The 24,551-nt window shown below is 39.8% G+C and overlaps 1 protein-coding gene across 3 annotated transcripts in view; it reads right to left on the reverse strand.

The window, feature by feature from the left end:
* FRY (FRY microtubule binding protein) overlaps positions 1-24,551 on the reverse strand; it is a 447,087-nt gene that overhangs the window by 346,397 nt on the left and 76,139 nt on the right. For all 3 annotated transcript variants that reach the window (XM_027589569.2, XM_027589564.2, XM_027589566.2), the window contains exon 2: positions 2,098-2,270. The gene's annotated coding sequence lies outside the window, so the exon portion shown is untranslated. The remainder of the gene's footprint in view (positions 1-2,097; positions 2,271-24,551) is intronic.

A 24,551-nucleotide genomic window follows, 5' to 3' on the forward strand; every position in this document is an offset into this window, starting at 1 on the left:
TTCTCTGACTCTCAGGTCCCACATACATCTTATCAGCTCATGATGTGCAGCTACATAGCCATAGAGGGGAATAGTCATCACAATCCATGTACATTTCTGTTTTCAGGTGATGCTTAGGAGTGTTGCTGGGATGTGCAGTTATCCATTGCAAAGAGAAGTTAGGACAACCTGTGTGACAATGAAGTCGTGGTTTAATTAAAGAGGGATGTAGAAATCAAGTAGCCAGTATTATCCAGACTTTGTCCAGGTAACTTTCTCACCTGTCAGTTGAAGACCCTGAGTGAAATGCTGGAAGAAGAGAAGAGCCTATCTCCTGCCATGGTCCCCAAAGAGGGAAGGGGGGCAGACACAAATAATGTACTTGAAGGCCATAGGGTCAGGGGGGTGGCTCAGAGAACACAGAACCACTGAGGGACACGGTCTAGACTAGAACTCAGCTCCCCTCCATGCGGTGCCCTTTTCACAACACCACCCTGTTGTTAATCATGACAATTCAAGATCCCAGAAAGGATAACCTGTGTGAAGTCCAAGCTAAGAGTCTTCTTAGCTCACTCTTCCCACAGTTGTGCAGCTGTAGCTCACAGCCCAGAGTGAGATGACCTCATAGAAAGAGAAGATGAATGGGAATCATGGTGGAAAGAGGTGAGGGGCCCTGGGGTCTGGCTGTTTGGAAAGAAGCAGAGGCCTTCACGAAGTAACCGCGGGTGGTGGCGGAGGAAGGCAGGGTGCATCCTAACATAAATGGATCCTGGTGATGTTAAACCAAAGAGAACAAAAGGCAGAAGGTGAGGAAAAGGTCTGGGAGAACATTCCTGAAGAAGTGCTAGCAAACCAACCCAACAGAAAGTGCTCCCTGTGAGTCCGCTTCAGGATAACAAAGCCGGCCCGGGATCCTCAGTGCCTTCAGATCAAAGAGAACAGGCAGAAAGTGGCTATTTTTCTAGACACATCAGACACCCCTGTGCTGGTCCTTATGGCATTTTTCACATTATCCCTTCCTTTGTGCTACAACACTCACCCTTCTGGCCCATTCTAGTCTGGGCTTCACCTTCTTCTGCAGCAGAGTTTGACACCAGAGCCACACCACTGAACCGAGAAGAAATTCATGAAAACAGCAGCTTCCTTAAGAAATGTAATTTTCAGCTTGTGGCCTTGAGTCCCGGTGCTTCTAAATCATCTCCTAGCTACTTCCTAAAGCAGGATAATAACTCGGCTGTTAGAGGAAGTCAATTCCATTTTTATGAACTAAAACCTGATTGAATTATTATTTGTTTTGTTTTGTTTTCTAGCATCACAGAGTTGGTCCTTGGCAGTTGGGTCTAATTTATCCTCTGTAAAGACTCCCAATAGATCAATCACAACAAAAAAGGCCATTTCTAGGTTCTCCAGGAAATTCCAATGCAAATAAGCATTGAAATCAAGTTGACTAAATAATTCAGACTCTCCAGTGATCACTCTCCAGTAATACCTCAGTTTGGGGTCACTGTCACAGGCATCAAATGATCTACACATCTGTAGTATCCAGGCATGGATACCTGAGGCAGACATCAGAGTCCCTTCATCCAGACTGAAATCCGTGAGTCTTCTGTGCTGTAATGCATCTCACCATCCACATTGTTTAATTGAACCCTTTACTACAAATGGTTTTAGGCTCTGATGCAAGACAGGAATTTGAAGCATGCATTTGAGTATTTAATGGTATTAATTTCTGGTGCACACAAACATCAGCTTCACTCAACAATCCACTAATCTTGCAAAATAAAGAAAATACGCCAGAAAGTGAAATGCAGCATGGAATTCTTCCAGATTGCAAGCAAAGCAGTTCCTTGATCCGGCTGCAACTGACAAGTAATAAAACAGCCGCCTATTTATAAATCCTGAAAGATGTTACAATAAACAAAGAAAAGAAAAGGAAGAAGATGGGGGTTCTTTCAGATTGAGGAATCATTTTATTTTTTACATTCAAACAGGTTTATCTGGTGACTTTAAGCTCTCAAATGTCCCAAGTTAATTTTAAATGTAACACATCTGATCATAATAACTGAAATACAGTCTTTTTTTTCCCTACTGGCAGGTATAAACTTAAACAATTCCTACCTGGAAATATGGACGGTCTCTTTTTTGGGCGCCTCAGGTGAATGGGTTCCAAATTTTTCAAGTTTCTTTGAAGTCTCCCTCTAATGTCATTTCCTATGAGTAGTTCAGGCGGCAGGCTACTCCGTCTTGACGATTTATAATCATTTTGAGACGAATTTAGTTTGTTCTTCGTTCTGGAATATAAATTGCTGTCATCAACTGCCATTGTAGGAGATACATTCGAGACTCTGAACAAAAATCTAAAAAGCCTAACCCCAAGCCGCAGCAGCCACTGCTGCCTCAGCCCCAGATGCGGATGTTCTCGTGCTTTACCCTGCACTTGTTTGGGAAGCTTAGCAAGTTGATAGGCGTGGACTCAAACAGGTGTAGAATTACTAAGTGGCCCCTCCTTTCGACAGTTAATAGCACGGGGGAGGAGAGATCCCCCCAAAAATCATTAGGTGCAGAAGAGCGGGGAGTTTGAGCAGACGCGGGCACCCTGGCCCATGCTCCTGCAGATGGTCCTAACAAAGTGTGAAGGTGGCTGTGTGGCATTTCTGTGGGGACAATGCCATAAAGTAAACATGACTTACTACTTAAGAAGAAATACCCACGCAAATTGCAAGTCTTATTTTTCTCATTACTTCTCACACTCTTACAGATATTTTTTACAAGTTTTGGGGAAACATTTTTACATTCCCTCGTACCCTTTTGTTTCAAGCCACATAGACAGAACAAACATCCGTCTTTATGAAATTCCTCATCTGGCAGGCAGCCAAGTGGAAGTTGGCTGCAAGAAGGAGATGAGAGATAGTTGGTGATGATCAGGAAGGAACCCGCTGGGGGTGTGTATGGAGCAGAACAGTAGTGCCGGGAACCCAGCACCGCTCCCCGACCCGCCCTTCCATCCTGTCTGTGCTCTACCTGGCAGATGACTGCTCCAAAAGTTCTGCAGTCTGGCTGCAAAGTCAGAGGTCTAGCAAACACGCTGCGCTGGTAGAAGTCATGACGGCCTCCACTCAACAGATAAAAAGTAAATGTTATCCTTGCAGGTCTCTGCCTTGCTTTCAGCTATCGCGGTCAGCTGGGTTGGTGGTCTGAGCAAAACCAGGATTTGACCTCTTATATATTGGCTTTCTATCTCTTCTGGATTTTGCATTTTTGTGTCCTTTGTTCCCTTCCTCCTTGCTCTATCTATGTGGAAATGTTCTGCACTCTTTTCTTTAACTGACTGCGCAGAAATCATAACCTCTCCAGCCATGCCCCAGGGCTGTGCCCTCTGTGTCGTCCCTTTCTCCCGTCCTCCTTCAGCCTCCCCGCTCCCTCCAACACACACTCTCACACTCACACCTCTCTTCTGTTCTGACTGCAGTGGCGGGGGCGGGGGGGGGGGGTCAGAAGATAAGATCTGCCTTTTCTCTTCCCAGTGCTAGGAATCGGTACATACATAACATTACGAAGGATTTCGGGGTTGTTTAGAAATCACTATTTACTTTGGTTTCCTGGATGCCAAGTAGGTTTTACTATTTGTTAAAATTCGGGATTTGGGTGTCTTTACCTAGTTAAGCATACACCTCCACGCTAAGAGAAGTTTCCCTCTCTATTCTCTTTATGCCCTTTTGACAACAGGTCTTCAAACCACAAAAGATTTTCTGAAGAGAAAAGCATTGTTTTTTAACAATTAGATCCAGATCAGGGGTGCCATTATAATCCAGCAATTATACATGTAATTATAACCCAGCAATTGTATTTACACTTTAGGTTATCAGGTTATTTTACTAATTCTGAGAAACACCTACACCACTTCCCTCACAGGACTTAGAAACTATTTTATCAGGTAGCAATGTATCATTAACTTCAAAACAATGAGTGGTTTGTACCAAACCATTTTTAAAAGCCCATGAGACTGCTTGAATCTCCCTCAGCTTAATGAAAATACATTTTTTTTCTAGTAAAGAAGTAAAAAGTATTTTTTAAACTTTGAGATAATGATTTAATAACAGAAAAAACAATCTCAAGCCCAGCACTGAAGTTTCAAATACACAGCAGGGTAGAGTCCTAGGGCACAAATGTTGGATGCTAACAGGGAGAAATACAGCAATAGACAAGCAGGAGTTTGAGCTATTCAGTGACTGTTTCTTACCTAATTCACGGTTTCGTAATGAGCCTAACAAAAAGTGCATGTGATTGTTCCCATGAGAGACTATGGACTCTGAGAAACAAACTGAGGGTTCTAGAGGGGAGGGGCGTGGGGGGATGGGTTAGCCTGGTGATGGGTATTAAAGAGGGCACGTACTGCATGGAACACTGGGTGTTATACACAAACAATGAATCATGGAACACTACATCAAAAACTAATGATGCAATGTATGGTGATTAACATAACACAATAAAAAAAAAGTGCGTGTGAGGTGAGATGGGAGTTTCCGAGAAAGGGTGTTATTGTTACACAGTGTGCAACAGATATACCTGCGTGGTGTGCACGTATAATTTTGCCTTTGTCTTTAAGGGGCTGGCTGGAAGCATAGATTTAAGTACATACGCTGTTGTTTATTGCATGCTTAATACCAGCTAGGTTCCTTGCTTAAGCCTTCGACATGCACTATCTCATTGATTCTTCCTAATCACCCTGTTCTATAGCTGATCGAACTGAGGCACTGAATCAAATGTCTAGGAATTGGGGAAGGGAAGATTTGCGCATAGGTGTTTTATCTGGCTCCAAAGCTCCTGTTCAAGTCCATGCTTTACATTACAACACCGTGCTGCTTTATTAAGTGTATCTGAAATCTAAAAGGAATCGAAAGGTCTTTCTCTTTCTTCCTAAAATAATTCTTGGTTTTAAGCAGATTCCTTTTGCATCAACTATATGATTGAGGAGTGGTCCAGCTAAACTGCCGAGGCTTGTCCCTCGTCACTGAGCTGTCAGTAGGTCTGAAGGTTTATGAGATGAAAGTGAGAAAGTGAGAAAAAGCAGAATAATTCAGAGTTTTGCTTTAATAATAAAGTACCCATGTTCAGGCTCTTCATATTAAAATGCATGTAATTATGGTATTTTCCTGAGATTTATTCTATAATTAGAAAAAAACCCTACCCTATTATAGAGGTAGCCCTAATCCTTAAATGATGTAGGAGGGGGCTGGAGGGTTCCTGATATGTTCAAATTAATCCCTTTCCTGCCCAACTCATTCTCCCCTCACAGGGAATATAAGCAGATATGATTCTAGCTCCTTCAGTATATTTCCTTAAAGAGAAAAGTGGAAACAGCTTGAATCTGCTATTATTAAAATTTTAGGGCAGTGAAAACAAAGCACAATATTTATTTAAAAGTAGTATTAAATCTGCACACATGAAAAAAGTAAACTTTCCTTTCAAAATATTTAAATTGGCTGCCAAAACAAATGATAATCAACCACAGAAAATGTAGCTTGGTTTGGTCTACATGAGAACATTCAGAGATTGTAATGTTAAGTCCACACCTCCCCCTGCTTCATGGTAACAGCCAAAAGTGGAATTCCATTCCTTCCCTTCCCTTCCCTTCTCTTCCCTTCCCTTCCCTTCCTTTCCCATCCCGTCCCTTCCCATCCCGTCCCTTTCCGTCCCTTCTTCTTTTTTTTAAGGCAGCCGAAAGAATGATGATATTGGGCTCTGGCCTCAGAGGAATCTCAAAACTTACAGCATAATTTAAGTAACTTAAAATATATGATGGATATTCTCTATTCCTACACTTTGTATTGACTATTGTTTTGAAGGTCTCTATTCTCCAGAAAAATCCAATATGTTAATCTCTTTTGAATTATCCTAGCTTCTTATCCTTCCAGAAGTTGTGTCTTTTACATTAAATGATGTTACCATCTCATGAACCTTTTATCCTTTCTGGTAAGGTATTATCTTCCCTGTCTCAGAATGTTCAAATATTCCGTTGAAAGACATTTCTTCACTTTGCAGCCATGATTTCCTTGTGAATTTTGGTACGTTTTAAATAGCGTTACTGAGTCATTTTGCTTTTTTTGTGAAGAAGCTGCAGGTTTAGAACTGTGCGATCTGACAACTAACCATCCTTCTCGTTATCACCTTCCAAGAAATGATCCATCAAGAAGATTTTAGGCTGGTGAGGATTCACCAAATTATCTTTCAAATCTCAATCTGAATTGGTTGTACTGAATATTCTACAAATATTTCTTATTTTTGAATCTCTATTCAGTTTTTAAACTGAGAGGACCCATTATCCAGTGGGTTTGCCACCGGGAAAAAATAATTGTACAGCACTGTGATATGACGCATATCACCAAGTCAAGGAACTCCACTGATGCCTCTCTCTAAGAAGTCAATGGCCACCTCTTTTGCCAACGCACCTTTGCTTGGTGTTGGTAACAACACCTGCAGTATTATCTAAGGTGTGATTATGCCTGAGGAAATCTTTTCTCAGTTCCTAAAAAATACAATGAAGATTTTCAGTACTTATCTCATTGGTTCTCGAGAACAATTAAAACTGATGACCAGCCTTGCCTCTTAAAATTCTTTGCTCTTTTGCAGAGCACCTGGGTGGTTCAGTCAATTGGGTGTCTCTTTTTTTTTTTTAATTTTTATTTTTAAAAGATTTATTTATTTATTTATTCATGAGAGACGGGGGTGGGGGGGGGAGCAAGAGAGGCAGAGGGAGAAGCAGCCTCCCTGCAGAGCAGGGAGCCTGAGTGGGGCTCGATCCCAGGACCCTGAGATCACAACCTGAGCCGAAGGTAGACACTTAACTGACTGAGCTACCCAGGTGTCCCTGGGTGTCTGGCTCTTGATTTCAGCTCAGGTCATGAACTCAGGGTCGTAGGATCCACCCCTGCTTTGGACTTTGCACTAGGCATGGAACCTGCTTGAGATTCTCTCTCTCGCTAGCTCCCTCTGCCCCTTCCCCCCTCTAAAAAAAAAATTGCTCCCTTGGCTTCCATTGCATTATCTTTTATTTTTCCTCCTACGTCTCAGGTCTTTTCTGCTCAGATTCTTCATGGATTCTTTGAAAGTCTATTTTCCTCCCTTCTTCTCTTGACGCTTCTCTTTGGCATGCCCATTTATTGAGCATCTATTATGTGTCTGGCACTATGCTAAATCCAATGTCTGCTCTCAAGAACCTCTCAATCTAGGAAGGAAGCAAAACTATAACAAGCTAGTTATTTCAACAGAGTGAGCACTCTGTGCAGAGGTGACACAAACAAGCTACTTAGTCAACTCTTCCTGATGGAGAGGGAGATGGGAAGGGAAGGGTTTTCAGAGGAAGGGTGAGTTCACAAAGCAGGTGAGGAGAAGCTGTACAAAGGCACTAAGATGTGACGTAACACCCACTGTCCATAAAACAGCAAGTACTGCAGTCTCTTACCCACACCAGCACATTACATCATACAAAAGCACAGACATTAGAAAAACAAGATCGGGGATTCCTAGCCTATAGGAGACTGATGGAAAAACCAAAAGATAGTATTAGTATATGCTTTTTAAACACCACGACCAAGGAGACATACGGAAGACACCTACTTTAAAAAAAATCTGTATTGAAAAACCGGCTCCAACTTTTCCAAACAATTTAGTAGTCCCGAACAAAATGTAAAAAGAGAAAAAAACCCGCTCGCTCCAGTAAGTAACCCTTCCCCGAATCATCTTTATGTATTCCGGAATCTGTGATGCAGGGATTTGCTGAAGCAGACTCTTAACACAAGTTTTGAATGGCATGCAGACTGAACCTTTTTAAATAAGCTCTAGAACCAGTTCTTACTGGCTTGAAATCCAGCTTCATTTTTGCTTGCATTCCTCCTTGTTCAATTTTGCAAGTCTCAGCAAAATGCTGGTGTAACTGCCTGGCTTTTTCTCAAATTAAGGTAGGGCTTAAGGGCACATTTCTCTGGGCTTGTTGTGGAGCTCTTTGGGGAGAAGGCAAAACATAAACAAGTCTCGCTCTCTACACTACTTCCTGACACATCCACATAGTCTATGTGGGGAAGGACTGATGGTCCGTATTTTTATCTTCTGTTTATGGGATCGAACTGAAATTTGCATTCATAAAAGAATAAAGCTTTTGAACATTCTTGTTCAAATACCAGGCAGTGTAATCTCAGAAGTGTGCTTGCTACAAGGAAGTTGGCAAGTGACTATTATAAACCTGAGATGGCAGGAGCAGTGGTGGCACTCATCATTCTCACCTCCAATTGCAACTTTCATCTCTGGACCATGAAGTCTAAAATGCATACCCATCCCAAACTTCTCCACAGTGTTCTAGATCTGTATAGTCAATTGCATACCAAACATTTCTTGGTGACTCTCAGCACAAAACTGGCCCTTCCAAACCTGCAGCTCCTGAGTTTCTGATCTCACTAAAATGGCATCACCATTTACCTAGGGACTCAAGCTATAAACACTGGGATTATTCTGCCTGAATGATGTCATGTTATCTCTTAAACATCTTTTCATCTGTGTCCTCTTTTGTACCTTTGCTGTCACTACCCAGTGGTAGGATTCATTATCTCTTTCCTGAGCTATTGCTTCAGAGTCCCAACCGGCTTGGCCACTTCTAGTCTTAGTTCCTCAAGCATTCCACCTTTGATAAAGCCTCTTGACCCTTCATATCTTGGCAAATTACTCCTGGTTAGCCCGTTTCCCTCTTAAAAATGCTGTTAAGAATTGGACAGAACACCTCTGATGTGCTGATCGGCCGGGTGAATCATAAGACTAATTCTAACCTCGATACAAACTCTGTGCATCTTGTAAAGCAATGCAAGATAACTTTAGCTTTTAGAGCAGCCATATTTCCTCACTGTCTGATGGTCTGACCAACCCAAAACCCTGAATTTCAACACATGCCTTGCTGTGAAAGAGGTCTCACCAATCCTGGACCTGGTCTACTGACTTCCTGAAATGTATCAGAGGTCTTTTATGTTGCCTCCATGAGATTTCCTTTTGCTGGTTTTGGTTCTTAGATTCAGCCTTTGCTTTCTCTCACATGTTTGGGGTTCTGTTTGGTATTGGAGGGGAGAGCAGAAAGGATAGTATTCAGAAATTTCTTTTATTTTTTTATTCAAATAAGATTCCTTGACCTAAAAATCTAAATTTGTGAATTTTGGTTTCAGACAAACAAACAAATCATTGTTCACCAGGACTAAGCTGAAAGAAAGAAAGAAAAGAAAGAAAGAAAGAAAGAAAGAAAGAAAGAAAGAAAGAAAGAAAGAAAGAAAGAAAGAAAGAAAGGAAGGAAGGAAGGAAGGAAGGAAGGAAGGAAGGAAGGAAGGAAGGAAGGAAGGAAGGAAGGAAGGAAGGAAGGAAGGAAGGAGGGAAGGGAAGGAAGGAAGGAAGGAAGGAAGAAAGAAAAAGAAATTTTTGCTTATTTCACCATTGCCTTTTGTGAATTAACTAATGATTCATATTCTTAGGTGAAAGATATATACAAAATGGATAATAAATAACAACAAGTTGAAGAATTACTTATGTATTCACATAAGTGCCATTACTATTTTGGCAAATTAAATGGTATCATTATCATTATACCACTTTTATAAAATTCATTTGATTAGAGGGTGGTATTCCTGACGAAGACACTCAGCAAAGTAAGAACAGAAGGAGACTTTGTCAACCTAATAGAGGACATCTATGGAAAATTTACAGATAACTCATACTTAATGAGGAAAGACTGAATGTCCACTCTCGATTTAACATTGTACTAGAGGTCCTATCTAGTGAAACTGGGTAAGAAAAGAAATAAAAGACATCTAAATTGAAAAGGAAGATGTAAAACTATATTTGCAGATAAATGAGCATCTATATAGAAAATCAGACAGAATCTACAAAAAAATTACCAGAATAAGTAAGTTCAGCACGTTGCAGGATATAAGATAAATGTATAAAAAGCAATTGCATTTCTGTTAGCAATGAAAAAGTGGAAAATAAAATATAAATAGACAATACCATAAAAATCTTAAATATTTCGGAGAAAATCTGACAAAAGATGTGATAGACATATACATTAAAAATACATTACTAAGAGAAATTACAAAAAACCTATATAAGTGGAGAGATAAATCATATTCACGGGTCAGAAGACTCAATATTGTTAAGATATCAATTCTTTCCAAATTAATCTATAAATTCAGTACAATCACAATCAAAATACTAGCAGGGTTTTTTTTGTGTGTAGAAATTGACAAACTGAAAAAAAATCAACAAACTGATAGTAAGATTCATACAAGAATGCAAAGAATCAAGAATAGTCAAAACAACTTTGAAAAAGAGAAAAAGTCAGAGGATTAAAACTACCAATTTCAAAACAATATAAAGCCAAAATAGTCAAGAGAGTATGACATGAAGATACACAGAAATAGTAATGGAACTGAACAGGGAGTCTAGATGTGGGACCACATATAAATGGACAACTGCTTTTGACAAAGATGCAAAGGTAATTCAGGGGAGAAAGGATAGTTTTTGCAACAAATAGTGATAGAACAAATGATGTCCACATGCTAAAATAAATAAACTGATCTTTATCTCACACCACGTGCAAAAACTAACTAAAAATGGACCACAGACCGAAATATACCTCTGAAACCATAAATTCTAGAAGAAAACATAAGAGAAAACCTCTGATCCATAAAAAACCAAGTTAATAAATTGGACATTATCAAAATTAAAATCTTCTGCTATTTGAAAGAGACTGTGGGGAGAATGAAGAGATAAGTCACAGGCCAGGAAAAAAATATTTGGAAGACATTTATTTGATAAAGAACCTGTATCTAGAACATGTGAGGAAAATTAATAAGACAATGAACAACTTGGTGCACCCAGATGGCTCAGTCAGTTAAGCATCTGACTCTTGATTTTGGCTCAGGTCATGATCTCAGGGTTGTTAGATGGAGCCCTGCATCCGGCTTCCTGCTCAGCAGGGAGTCTGCTTGGGATTCTCCCTCTCCCTCTCTTTCTGCCCTTCCCCCACTCATGTGCTCCCTCTCTCTCAAATAAATAATTCTTAAAAAAAAAGAAACAGAATACAAGCAATTCATTTAAAAATGGGCAAAATATACCAACAGATACTTCCCCCAAAATACAGACGGCAAATAAGTACATGCAAGTGTGTTCTGCATCGTCATCATTGAAGAAATGCAAATTAAAGAATGCAGTGACATTCTATTGCCGACTTATTAGAATGGCTAAAATTTAAAAAGATCGGCCATATCCAGCACTGGGGAGAATTTGGGGAAACTGGAATTTGTATACACTGTTGGTGGGAATGTAAAATGGTAAAATCATTTTAGAAAAAAATTTGGCAGCTTCTAAAAACCTAAACATATACATATCATATGATCTAGCCATTCCGCTCCTAGGTGCTTACCCAAGAAAAATAAAGGCATGCATTCATACAAGGACTTGTACACTGATATTCATAGCAGTTTTACTTATAATAACTAAATACTGGAAACAAATATCCATCAACAAGTGAATGGATAAACCGTGGTATATCTATACAATAGAATACTATTTATCGATAAAAAGATTATGGATTCATGTTGCAACATGATGAATCCCAAAATAATCATGCCGAGTGGAAGAAGCCAGACCAAAAAGCATGCATACTATATGGTTCCATTTATATGAAATTCTAGAAAAGGTAAGCTAATCTACAGTGATACAGAGAAGATTGGTGGTTGCCTGGTGGTAGGTGTGGAGGGATGGGAGGCAGGGATGAACCAAGGGGCACATTAAAATGCTGGGAGGGGGTGGATTCATAGGTGTATGCACACATCAAAACGAATCAAATTGTATACTTTAAATATGGGCAATTTATATGTTAATTAAACCTCAATAAAACTTATTTTTAAAAAGGCAATGTTATGCCTTCCACCAGTGCATCTGACAAGGATTCAGAAATGTTCTCGACTTCAGGTAGTAAAGTTAATAAAAGCAAAACCAATTCTTCTGATTCCATCACCAGCATCAAGAGCGAGTGGAGGATATACATGCACCCAAGAGTTATGTGAGTCTTTTTCACTTAAGAATTTTCTTCTCCTGAATTATGTCTTTAGCTTTTAATTTTATACACTGTAGAACTTCTAGAATGCCTGAAAGAATGTCCACATTGACACTCCCAGGTAACACATTCACTAGTACAGTGAGTCGTCCAGAAAAGGTGCACAATAAATGTTACAGAATAAATGAATGAGTAAATAAGTAAAGGAAAAGAGAAGGCATTTCTTAAGAGGAATTTCCCTCACAAGCTACCAAGAAAACCTGTGAAATCTGTTAGGTCAAAGAACAATAACTGTTTTAAGATAAACTCTTAGGATAAACATCAATTATCTTAGCTGGCCTAGGTGCAGCCTGCCTAGACACCACAGGACTGGACAAAATGAGCTAGTCTGAAGCTTCTTCCCCAGTTGCCAATGCCGCTGATATTCTTCAGACTATCATCCTATCTGAACCTTCCAGATCTAAGTGGCAGCATGAAGCCTTCAATGGCTTTGAAGCTGGATCTAATGGTGCCCTGATTGTTGAGGTGACACCACACATTTAATGAAAAGCATTTGAAACGTCCTAGCCATTTCATACACTGAGCTGGCTCAATTCTGTGCAAGTTCAGGTATAGTCAATGGAAAAACTTTATAACTCATGGCCATTTAAATGTCAATTTAGTCTTATATGATTAGCAGTTTTTTAATATCTTACTATCTTGCTTATTATATACACAAGAGTAAAACAAAAGTTTCTCAGGAACTGATATTAAGCAAAAAGTTTGTAAGGATACAGATTTAAAGATCACCATTAAGAAGCCTAATCTAATGGGAAGAAAGCTCCATACCCTCAATATCTTCTCAAATTCATATAGAGCATCTAAAAAGATGGACCACATACTAGGCCATGAAACAAATCTCAAAATACCAATTTGTTTCATGTTGTCATACTAGATGAGACATTCTGTTATTACTACCTAATAAAACTGGGAATCAATATAAAAATTAGCAAAAGCCACTTTCTTTTATTCCAGTGCTCATAATAGTAATTTATTGGGCATCCCCCAGTCACGTCCTGTGCTAAGCATTTCTTGTGCAGTATTTCGTGTACCCTCATGAGTGTGGTACTACCATTATCTCCATTTTTTAGAGGAGAAAGTACATTAAGAGGGGCCAGGAAACTGCACTGAGTGACTAATTACAAGCAGGCCTATTCTTCTTTTATTACCAAAATCTATAAAATATAAATTTCCCCTTTGATTCTTTGTTTCTCAACTACCTCTAAGCTGTTTCCTTTTTATTCTTGGCTTCTCTCCCTGTTCCTTACCCTTACCTCAAAAAGCATCTCCTTTGCTCTGTCCTCATTTCTGGGTCATTTTCCATGACCAGGAAAAAGCAATTGGATCAAATGAGGAATTCAAAAGGTGTGCATCTAGTAAGTATTGCCACTCTCAGGTTGGAAGAAAGCACCATTTTCTTTCCTCTGCCTAGCAATTAAATTCCAACTCAGCATTCCAAACTCCTGTTTTATACAAAATTTTAGAATGTGCCATGTTTGTTTACTCACTATTGAGTCCTAGCCAGCTTCAAGGAAACTTTATCAAAAATTTGAAACTATCTTCACCAGTGAGGTGGGCCTTAATTTTCTACTTCAATTCTCCCAAGCTCTCCTATCATCTCAGAAAGATTGACTATTCTTCTATAAATATACAGAAAAAAATAATTATCCATTCCATATAAAAAAAGTGATTTATTTTATATCATATTCTAGAAGCTAGGAAAGGTCCAAGTACCAGAAACCAAACTCACAGAAGTCAAACCAACATCTTTCTACCCCTCATAAAATACAACTATAAATTTGTTATTAATTTATGATAAAAAGCTAAGAGACAGGATCTTAAGACAACTCTTGAAGCAGATCTATTTTTGGTTTACTGCACCAAATTCATATTTCTTACTGGTTTTATTAATTCTATTAATAATTACCATTTAAAGGACATCAGATATTTTCATAGTAGCTGAATCTCAAAAAAAAAATCCTATTTCAGATTCTTTTTAGCTTTTTTTTAATTTTCTTTTTTTATTACAAAGGACATACATGTTTGTTGCAGAATATTTGGAAAGTGCCAAAAAAGTAAATAAAAGGAAGCAGGAAAAATGGTCTAGCCTCACCTGTCTAGATAACCACTCTCAACTGTTTGGCACATTTGGTTCCAGATTCCAGGCTTTGCCCTGCCATCTACCACTCACCTAGGTTCAACTTCAGAGCCTGTTCTCAGCGAACCAAAGGAGTCCATCCAGGGACCAGTACCACGTGGCTGGGAGGGGCCAGTGGAGTATTTCCGGAGCCAAGCCAGTGAGGTAAATGAGGGAAGCTGTCTGGAGTAAGAAAACGGGCCACCATACACACGGTGAAAATGCAGGGTGGCCCTCTTTCTCAAAGGGCAGTGGTGACTCAAGACCCAGTGGATTGTGCTTGTGGAGGACTGAAGGCCCAGATCTGTCTCATTCTCTGATTTTTCAAGAGAATTTTGAAATACTCATTTTTATGTTGAAATATTCTGAGTTGTCAATGTTGGCTCCAGGATTTTAAAAACATTATAAAGGACAAAGAAACCAAAATTGTGTACCAGTTGAAGCTTCTGGCTTAACCCGCTTCTCTGGGCCACACAGTCATTTTCACAGAACTTCTCCAGCCAATGCCAAAACCCATCATTTTAGACAGCAGATCTGTGAAAATCCTAGTTTATGCAGGGGGGTCCAAGTGAGAAATGTCTAGGAAATTCTTTAAACAGTCACTTTCTCTTGGATATTCACCATGTGAGGGACCATGCTGAAGGCTCTTGAATCTTGCTGCAAAGAACCAATTGAACTTAATTTTGTTTGACTGGCATTTTCCGAACTTACCTGAATACAGGCTGTCTTTGCCCTTTTTTCTATGTGAAAACTACTGGTATCCTTCAGCCCTGATGCCCTACAAAACAAAGTTTGGGAAGTGCTGCCTTAGCACAAAGCCATTTGTTAATGGCCACAGTGGCAGGCCAGGGTAGGAAGAACCGGGACAAACTTTATGATGGGTCTTAAATTCCTCGACATCCTCTTCTAGGCACCTCCTCCCCTGCAAGTAGGACAGGCCTCAGTGCTCTGTGAGAGATGCAAAATCCACTCCTTTTACCTGCACTAAAGAAGGTGGCCCAGAGAAAAGTAATTTCAAATAATTTGTATTAGGCTCAGAAATCCAATACTAGCCAAATAAATCATTGTAATAATTTACACAGGCAATGAAAGAAATATTTTTTTTTCTCTTTCAGCACACACCAGCCACTGAAGAGGGGTAAGCAACGTCCAAATATAATTTATATTTTTCTACAGATAGTCCTCAACGTAGACAGAAAATAACTGAGAGTCAAAATGTTTTCACTAAATAGGTCATTACTCTGTTATACACAAACCTGTATTTTTCTTGTTGAACAAGTTCTTCCACAAAGGATCAGCTATCACACCACCTTCATGAAATGCTATCTATTAGGGAGGTCAGTTTTTTTCCATCAGGATTGCTTTTGGTTTTAGTTTGGCCTTTACATAGATGTAGAAGTTTGACTAGGAATTGAACAAAAGCTATTTTTCAGGTTCTCCTTTTCCCACAATAAATCTGAAATTCTCAGAGATGAACAACTACCTCAGCCCGAGGTTTTGTATGTCTTTATTTTTTGTCAGGCTTTTATTTTTACTACTATCGATCCAAAAGGCCAGGCATATAACTGTGGTTTTTCTAATTCCCATTTTCTACATTGAGAGATCAATGAAATATTTGAGAATTCTGGAAATTCTTTAGAGTTTTGGGAAAACTAGCATGGAATTTTCAAGGTGATTCAGACTTGAAGATATAATATTTACCAACAGTTAAAAATGTTTATTCTTCTGCCATTCCAGGAGAGGAACCATAAGAAATACAATTCTTTAAATCACTTAATACAAGAGTTCCCAGTATTGTACAAGTTGTCATTCTGGAAGGTAATATATATCATACTACACAGATACAGACATGAAGTTTCTTTTCTCTAGCAATGTCTACAATGTAACCTCCACTTTGAAACATCAAAATGAAGGTAGTGAATGCCCAGATCTCAAACTAAGCAGTATTTTGTAGTTTCATACTTACTACGGGGAAAAAGAAAGGCCTTGGTAAAGACACTAAGCACATATTGTTGGGGTGAGCAAGGTGGGGATGTATTAATGGTGACTTTATTTGATCCTGAGGCTAAACAAGTTCTCTTGTGACTTCTTGTGAACATTCTTTTCCCTCAAACCAAACAAGTCAGTCATTTGAATCTTCTCATATCCTGTAGCTGTCAAACACTCTTCCTTGACATGGATTCAAAGCTATAATTTTCTACATGCACTGCTCTTTTTTTGGAGTAAGTGTGTGGTTTTTGGTTTATGTTGTTTTGTCTACATTCCTTGAAAATGCCTCTTCTGATGCAATGCTTCACGAATAGTCATGATTTTTCTAATCTGTAGCAGGGGAGGGGAACAGTGTGTAAGCACGCATAGATGTATGTATGTGTGCATATACCTACATCTTTATATGTCTAACAGACTGTAATTTTTAGATAGGTATTATTAATTGAGGGAGAAAATGTGATCAACTCTGTGTTCTCATTCTCAGATATTGGCTGTGAGCTCTTCAGATCCTTGTAATTCTCCAATCTCTGCTAGCACCTCAGATTTGGGCTCATGGCACCTGGTGGATATTTCCATCTGGATATTCAGGATCACTCAAAACGCGACACGTCTGGAACTGAAATCAGCATGATCTCTAAATTGCTACCCCTCCTGCATTTTCCTGACCACTGAAGTTTCTAACTTGGGACTCATTCTAAGTTCCCTCCTCTCTCACCACCACTACATGGGCTGTTTACCAGGTGCTGCCAATTTTGACCTCCTTGAGTTCACTGCGTCTTCTATTCCTGTCACCCTTGCCCTGATGCATGCCTCCACTAACTCTTGCTTAGATTCTGCAATAGCTTTCTCTCTGACTTTGGTGCTCTGCTGTTCAAACATATCCTAAATGTCGATGCCAATGGCACCATCTAAAAGGCAAATGGCGAGGTCTTTCTTCTGCTTACATTGTTTTAATGCCTCCCGACAACTGTAGGTAGAACGGCAATGGTAGATCCATTTCAATACCTTGGTAAGAGAAAGTGTGCTCTCCATGACCCGTGCCAGTGTGCTTCTTTAACTCTCCTACAATCACCTTCTTTGCACTTGGTGCCTCAGCAACACTCAACTGCATGTAGTTAGTACCCTAAACACTCCCCACACACAGCCATTTCTCAGTTAAGTGCCTGAGTTCATGGGGTCATCTCGTCCTGGAGTCCTTCTCTTACCTTCTCCTCACCCCTTAATTCCCTTCCCTCGCTCCCTGCCCTGCACCACCCCCACCCCCCACCCCCAGTTCCCCGGGCTCCATTAAGAAATCCCTCCTGGCTTTTGCCAGCTGAGTCAGTCGCACCTTGGTGCTCCTACTTCCCCCTGTGCAACTATCAACCACTGCCTTTCCTATACCGTTTTATACTTATCTGTTTATGTAAAGTCCCGCTTGCTGGAATAGAACTCATTTCTTACTCGTCTCTGTATCCCCAGTGCCTAGCACAGTGCCTGGCATACAGTAAGTGCTCGGTAAATGTTTGCCAGTTTGTGGAACTGGAGGCTCATCCTTCTGACTCCCTGGGGCCACCAGTGCCTTGCCCCAGGCATGTGCACATCTACACAGAAAAAAGCTCCTGGGGCTATGAGCAGGGAGCAGGTAGATACCAGGACAACTATGTCTTCTGAGTCCCGGCAACTTCTAAAAGCAGTTTGGGGCTGTATATTTCCATAGACTTAAACAAACACAAAGGCCTAACTGGTTGACATTAGCAGAAGAAAGGAAGTTAGACAAAGAAAAAATAGTAAGAGTTCAAAACAAACTGAACTATTTAGGTAACAGGCCACTATGGAAGGATAAGAGCTCATAGGGTTGGATTTTCTTGCTTCACAAATGGCTCAAACATGACTCTTAACAACTGCTTTGGTTAAGTTTCAAAACGAGTGAGGGCCGAAAGTAACCACAAGAAAGTCACTTTTTATTTTTTAGTTATACAATAAAAGAGGGAGAAGGGAGAGAATTCCAGTGTTCTTCCACTTAATTCACATTTCTAGATTCTAAATGCTACAGGATCGATTTGGGCAATGACAACAGCCCCACGTCTAGGGAAGGGGCAGGACGAAGAAGGGCAGGGCTTTATGCAGCAAGAGGAAGGGGCAGGCAGGTGGGATTGTGGAGCCCACAGGCTTTGTTGTCTGCCACGGGGATGGTGCCTCCCTAGGAACTTCAGTCCTCTCTGGAAGCATTGGCCCCCTGAGCACACAATGGGGCTTGTGGAGGTATAAACAGGATGTCAGCCAAGGGCAGACAGCTGCTATACTTCCATTCCACCGAATGTGACACTCATTTGTTGAGTTCTTTCATGTATCAGAAATTTAAGGCTGGGGTGGGAGGTGGGATCAAAAGAATTGGGCAGAGTCCCTGAGCTCAAGGAATGTACAATTTAATGAACCAAGGAGACTAAGGCTACCTGACCAGACTAATTGTCTGGCCGCCTCCTATAAAGAACAGTCAGGGTATACTTGGAATAAGGAAAAGGAGGAGAAATGAAATTTCCATCAGACTCATTTAATGAACAATCCGAAAGCCTACAAAAATTCAAATAAAGTTGGAAGATGTCTATCAGTTTCCAGAAGGAAGAGCATAGGAATGAATATCTAGATGCGGTTTAAAAAACTGCTACTGCAGATTGCTTTAGTTTCATTTTTGACTTACTAGTAACCAAGCCATTTATGACTAGAGGAATGAGCTTCTGAAAACCAGCTGAACTTTCGTGAGGGATATAAAACATCTTCATGTTCTTGACATGTGATAATAAATGTATTTCTCCTAGCACCAGGAGGCAGCTGAGTGAGGGAGAAGTGGCACAGGGCCGGGGGGCCCAGGATAAGTTAGAGTCTTTCTGGGGACTGAATTTAGACACACTATGGAAAGTGTAGCTCACAGTGCCTGGTACATAATAGTTATTAAGTAAAAGCAACTTCTAACTCCCTCCCCTTTCAAATTCTAAATCAAATTGCATGGAATAATTCTAGAACAAAAAACTCATGTATTATGTGGGAAGGGTGGGTCAGGGGATGGCTAGTTTTAAAAAGTCTTAATAGTGTTATCGGATTTCTCAAAGAATGCATATGTAATGCTTTGCTAAAAATAAAAATCAGTGAGAGATTACAAGCCACAAAGCATATCATCTTCTGGAACACAGCCGGAAATGCATTGTATGAAGGTAAAGAAGGCATTCTCCTAGACCTTAAGGAGTTTACCCTATGGTATGAAATTGCTTTGTCTGGCAAGCAGATGAAAGAATGTTAAACTTGAAATCAGGGTCTGATTTTAGATTCTGGCATGTAGCGCCTGGGTGGCTCAGTAGGTTAAGATTCTGGCATGTATCAGCTGTGTCACCTAGGGTACGTTAACCTCTCTGAGCGTCTGTGTCTTCATTTTCAAAGCAAGAATGCTAGCATCAGCTACGCAGGACATGGCTATGGAAGAGTCAACAAGACAATTCTCATGAAAGCCCCTGGGTACAGGACTTGGCACAGAGTTGGCCCGTGATAAACATGAGTTGTGTCTTTCATAAACATGAATCTTTGTGAGCTGCATTGACTTTTACAGGTAATTCCAGGTAACAAGAGTACAACTCCACTTATCTTCATGCAGTGCAAGAAATAGAAATAAGAACACACACTGAGCATTATTTTGTATAAAATGTAAAAAACCCAGGCAAGACAGATCCTTAAAGGTGGGGGGGGATTATTTCCATGACAAAGACATTTGTCGCTTTACATTGGTACTCCACCACCAGATTCCCTGGGTTTCAGACTCTTCTACTATGTATGGAAAATACATGTGCATGAGTAATCTGTCCACAGATACGTACAAATACACAAGTCCATCTTTTTATATCACAAGAGATCATTAATATATGTTACACGCAAATATTTAACTAAATAAGTAAAAAGGAAGAAAAACTCAGTTTTGAATCCCATGTCTACACTGTTCCTTTTTTCTGCCCCCTCCCACTCTTTTACTAACACAAGTTGGGCACAAGAGAGGACAAGGGAGCAAGGCCATGCCACACGCAGGCTGCATCGCTCATTCACTGAGCTGCTTTTATATCATTTGTTCTCCTCTCCCTACCCCCACACCCCCATGGCTAAGCTTAGTGTCTGTGCTAGGAGAACTATAATTCAAGGAGATGGCAATCCTTCTCCAACATGGCTTTGGGGTAAAAATGTAATCAGGTCATGATGGAACGATGGCACATTCAGTGCATGGGGCGGGGTCCAGACTGGGACAATGAGTGGGAAGAATGAAGTTCTCTAACCTGGGAGGTCTGGTTTAGAGCCCAGCAGTGGAAGGAATGTGTTGCTCCTTTTGGACAAGTGAGGCTCTGGCTTCCTCGGGTCTGAGACTCCAGATCCACAGCCATCCTCTACAGGCCTTGCACCCTGTCTGAGTCAACAAATGGTTTATTTATTGAGCTTGTGTCAACACAAACTAACCTCTGTCCCAGAGAAAGAAAAAAAGAGTACTCCAAAAGCACTTAGATGGCTACTTTAAGTTCTGGCCATTTGAGACGGGTTTCCCAGCTGTAATGGCAAACAGGGCACATTCCCACTAGAAATGATCTCACTTTACTTCATTCTCATGTCTTTTTGGTTAAGAAGCCGGGTAGAGTGGTACTGTGGAAAAAAAGAGAGTCAGGAAAATTGTTTGATACTTATTTTGGTTCAGCAACTAGCTAGATGTGAAACAAGCCATTAAGCTGTTTGCTTTCCCAGAAGGTAGGGAAAACAAAGAGTTTGAATGATATGGTTTTGACCATTCCCACCAGCTCCAGAACAACTGTGACTCTACAGGACACAGTGCAAAAATTTTGAACTAAGATTGCTGTAACTCAATTGGAACAGATTAAAATAAATGAATTAAATATATGACTTAAGGTGACAGAGAAATAACACAAATCTAAAGAATATGGGATGGAACAATTTAGAAGACATATAAAGCCAGAAGGTAATGCATTAAAACACTGTAGAACTGATGAATCTAAGAACTGGTGCTTAAAAAAAAACCAAAAAAAACCCCCAAAACAATAAAAGATCCAAACTTCTGCCAAAGCTAAAGCTTAAACTTGGGAGAAAGTATGAATACACTACTTTAGGAACAAAAAGGGAAATGTATGACATGAGGAGGACACAATATTATTACTATGATATCCCTGTCAAAAAATGCCTAACTTGAATTTAATCATGAAGAAACATCAGACAAGCCTCAATTGGGAACATTCCACAATTGTAGTCTCTAAAAATCTTCAAGGTAAGAAGGAGAAAAAATGAGCATGTCTTGCTCCACAATAAAAAACACTAAAGAGACAACTACGAGCTATGTGTAATCCTGGGTTGAATCCTGGACCTCTGGGGGCAGAGGAGTGGCAGACAGGTGGGAGAAGGAGGAAGATGGCGCTGGTAGTGGTATAAATATCTATAAAGGACATTATCAGGGCAATTGACAAAACGTGAATATGGACTGTGGCAAGATAATGTTAAATTTTCCTAATTCTTTCTAATTAGATAAATGTACTGCAGAAATATACAAAAATACCCTTGGCCTTATGAAATATACATTGAAATATTTAGGGTATCTGCACTGCAGTTGTATCTGCAACTAATTCTCAAATAGCTTGAAAAAAAGGTGTGTGTGTGTGTGTGTGTGTGTGTGTGTGTGTGTGTGTGTGTGTGTGTGTGTGGTGTATGTATACAGGAAAATAAGGAGGAAGAAAAGGAAATAATGATAATATGAATGATAAAACAAATAGAACAAAAAGTAAATAATTGGTAATTCTGGGTAAAGGGTATAGGAGTGTTCCTTGTAACATTCTTGCAACTCTTCTATAAGTTTGTAATCATTTCAATATGAAAAGTTACAACTACATATATATGTTATATATGCGTAAAATATATTATGTATAATATGAATTATATACATAATGAGTGGCTTATATTCCTGGATATGAAAATATGTTTCAAAACCACAGTAATTAAAAGAATGTGGTAGCATAAGTAATCAGGAAGGATAATAAAACAAAATAGAAAGACAGAAGCAAGAATTCAGAATAAGATAAAGTTGAAATCTCAAGTTAGTAAGGAAAGTTAATCTTGGGGTAGAGGAAGATTTTCAAAGTATGGAATGAGAACAGGAACTATAAAAAATAAGGGTAGTAGACTTGATTATGTACTTATTTTAAAGGTAAGGTCATGAAAAAGTAATCAGAGATGAATTAATAATAGCTGAGAAATATATGGAAAAAATGTTTGACCTTACTAATGATCACAGAAATGCAAATAAGATAACAATGAGATTTTTAACTGATTGAATTATCAAAAAATAAAAATGATAATTTGCATCATTGGGAAGGGTGCCCAAAATGGGCACACGTACAATAGAAGACTACACAGACATTAATAATAATAAAGATACACATCTATTGATCTGGAAAGATGTTCACAGACTTCCCCTTCCCCTTGGCCAACTCACAGTTATTCATTAGTTCTCAACATAAATATACTTTCCCCCATGCCTTTCCTGGTCATATACCTTCACGGTATCTAGTACTCATCCTTGTCACTCATCACAATTTAATTGTATCTGTAACTGCTTGGGTGCAGGAGTTTTATTTGGGAGATGGTCCAAGGATACAGGAGGGAGTGAGTGGGGAACAGTGAGACAGAGAAGGAGGAAAAACCAATAAAGGATGATTGTTGAGCAGTTAAGTCTGGGCAACTGCTCAATCCTGCTGTGAACCTAATGAGGAACAATGTCGGAGTGCCTGCCAGTTGTCCTAATGAAAAACAGGGGGCTGGGACGTTTATCTACTTCATCCATCAGCCCACATCACCACTGAATAAGGGTTCTTCTGGGATGAGCTTATGTGTGAGCAAAGTGAGCTTCTGAGGCATCAGAAAAACTTAAGGGAGGAAACCTGGAGATATTTCCTGGTACATGCTTAAGATACGAAGGTATAGTGTGCACAGAACATTTATAGACACTGGCTCTTGGGGGTGTGAGGCAGGGCACAAAGACTGGTTGCTACAAATATCTTTCAGGGATCCTAGCTCAAAGTAGGTATCCAATAGCTATCTGTTCAATGAAACACAGCTTATAAAATATTACATTTTAAATGATCCTGCTTTAGTAAAAAAAAGATGTGTGTAATATGTGTGCAGGCAATACATATTCATGTATAAGACGTAAGGTAATGGAGAATTTTCAAAAATAGGATGAAATAATTATATCACTATTTTAGAAAGAGAACTTTAATAAAAACATGGAGAAATAAGTGGTAGTAGGGGAAGAAACTATTTATGGGCCAGGCATGGTGCCACGTATAGAGTTCTTACATCAATTCTGTGGAATTCTAATTCGGAGTCCCCCCACTTCCATACTTGTGCTCTTGGTATTGCACCACAGAGAAGTGGGGAGGCCTCAGAGGAAGGCTGGGTGCAGGGGGACCAGCTGCAAGGCAATGTGTAGCTGATGTTGCTGCGATTGGGACAAGGACACTATGGATGTAGAGACCTGAACAGACAGAGAGAGATTTTACAATTAAAATATAGAGAACTAAATGGCAGACTTGGGGGAAGCCACATGGGCAAAGGAAAGAGTCAGGGATGACCCCAAGATTTCTGGTTTGAGAAATGATAATGCTCTTAAGACAGGGGGTGCCAACAATTTGGAAAAACACTGGCTGAGTCCAGCTTAGGTTATGTTGAGTCTGAGGTACCTGAGAGATAGGATGTGGAATATTTAGGAACTACTGATGGGGAGTTTGGAGCTCAGGAGGGCCAGCACTGGGGATGATTAGGTGTGTTCAGTCTATGGCATCTCCGTAATAGCTCAATCCAAAGAAACTAGACAATTGCCCAGAAAAGAGCATTTAATAGTAAGCAAGGCTAGTGTAAATCCAATGATAGCAACATTTAAATGAAAAAGAAAGTGAAAGAGTAGCAACTAAAATGAGAGAACACCTAAAGACAGTAATATCTTGGAATTCAAGGGAGAAGAACTCCCTTTTAAAGGGGGAATTTAAAGTAGTCAAAAAAGTAAAATGCTGTGTAGAATCACTGGGCATTGGGGTGATCCTGCCCTTTAAACTAAGAGGGTATCCAAAAGAACATTCCACTAAACTAAGCTGCATGAGGGCAGGGATGGCGTCTATCTTACCCACTGTGGGACAGCACAGTGCTTGGTCTAAAAAAGTACCCAGTAAGTAATTAATGAATGAAGGCAGTCATGTGAGCTGGCTTGGATTAATGCCAGAACCCAAACCATAATCATGCCAGTTGGGTGGGTTA

This window comes from Zalophus californianus, chromosome 3 (assembly GCF_009762305.2).
Source record: "Zalophus californianus isolate mZalCal1 chromosome 3, mZalCal1.pri.v2, whole genome shotgun sequence".
Classification (NCBI taxonomy): Eukaryota; Metazoa; Chordata; class Mammalia; order Carnivora; family Otariidae; genus Zalophus; species Zalophus californianus.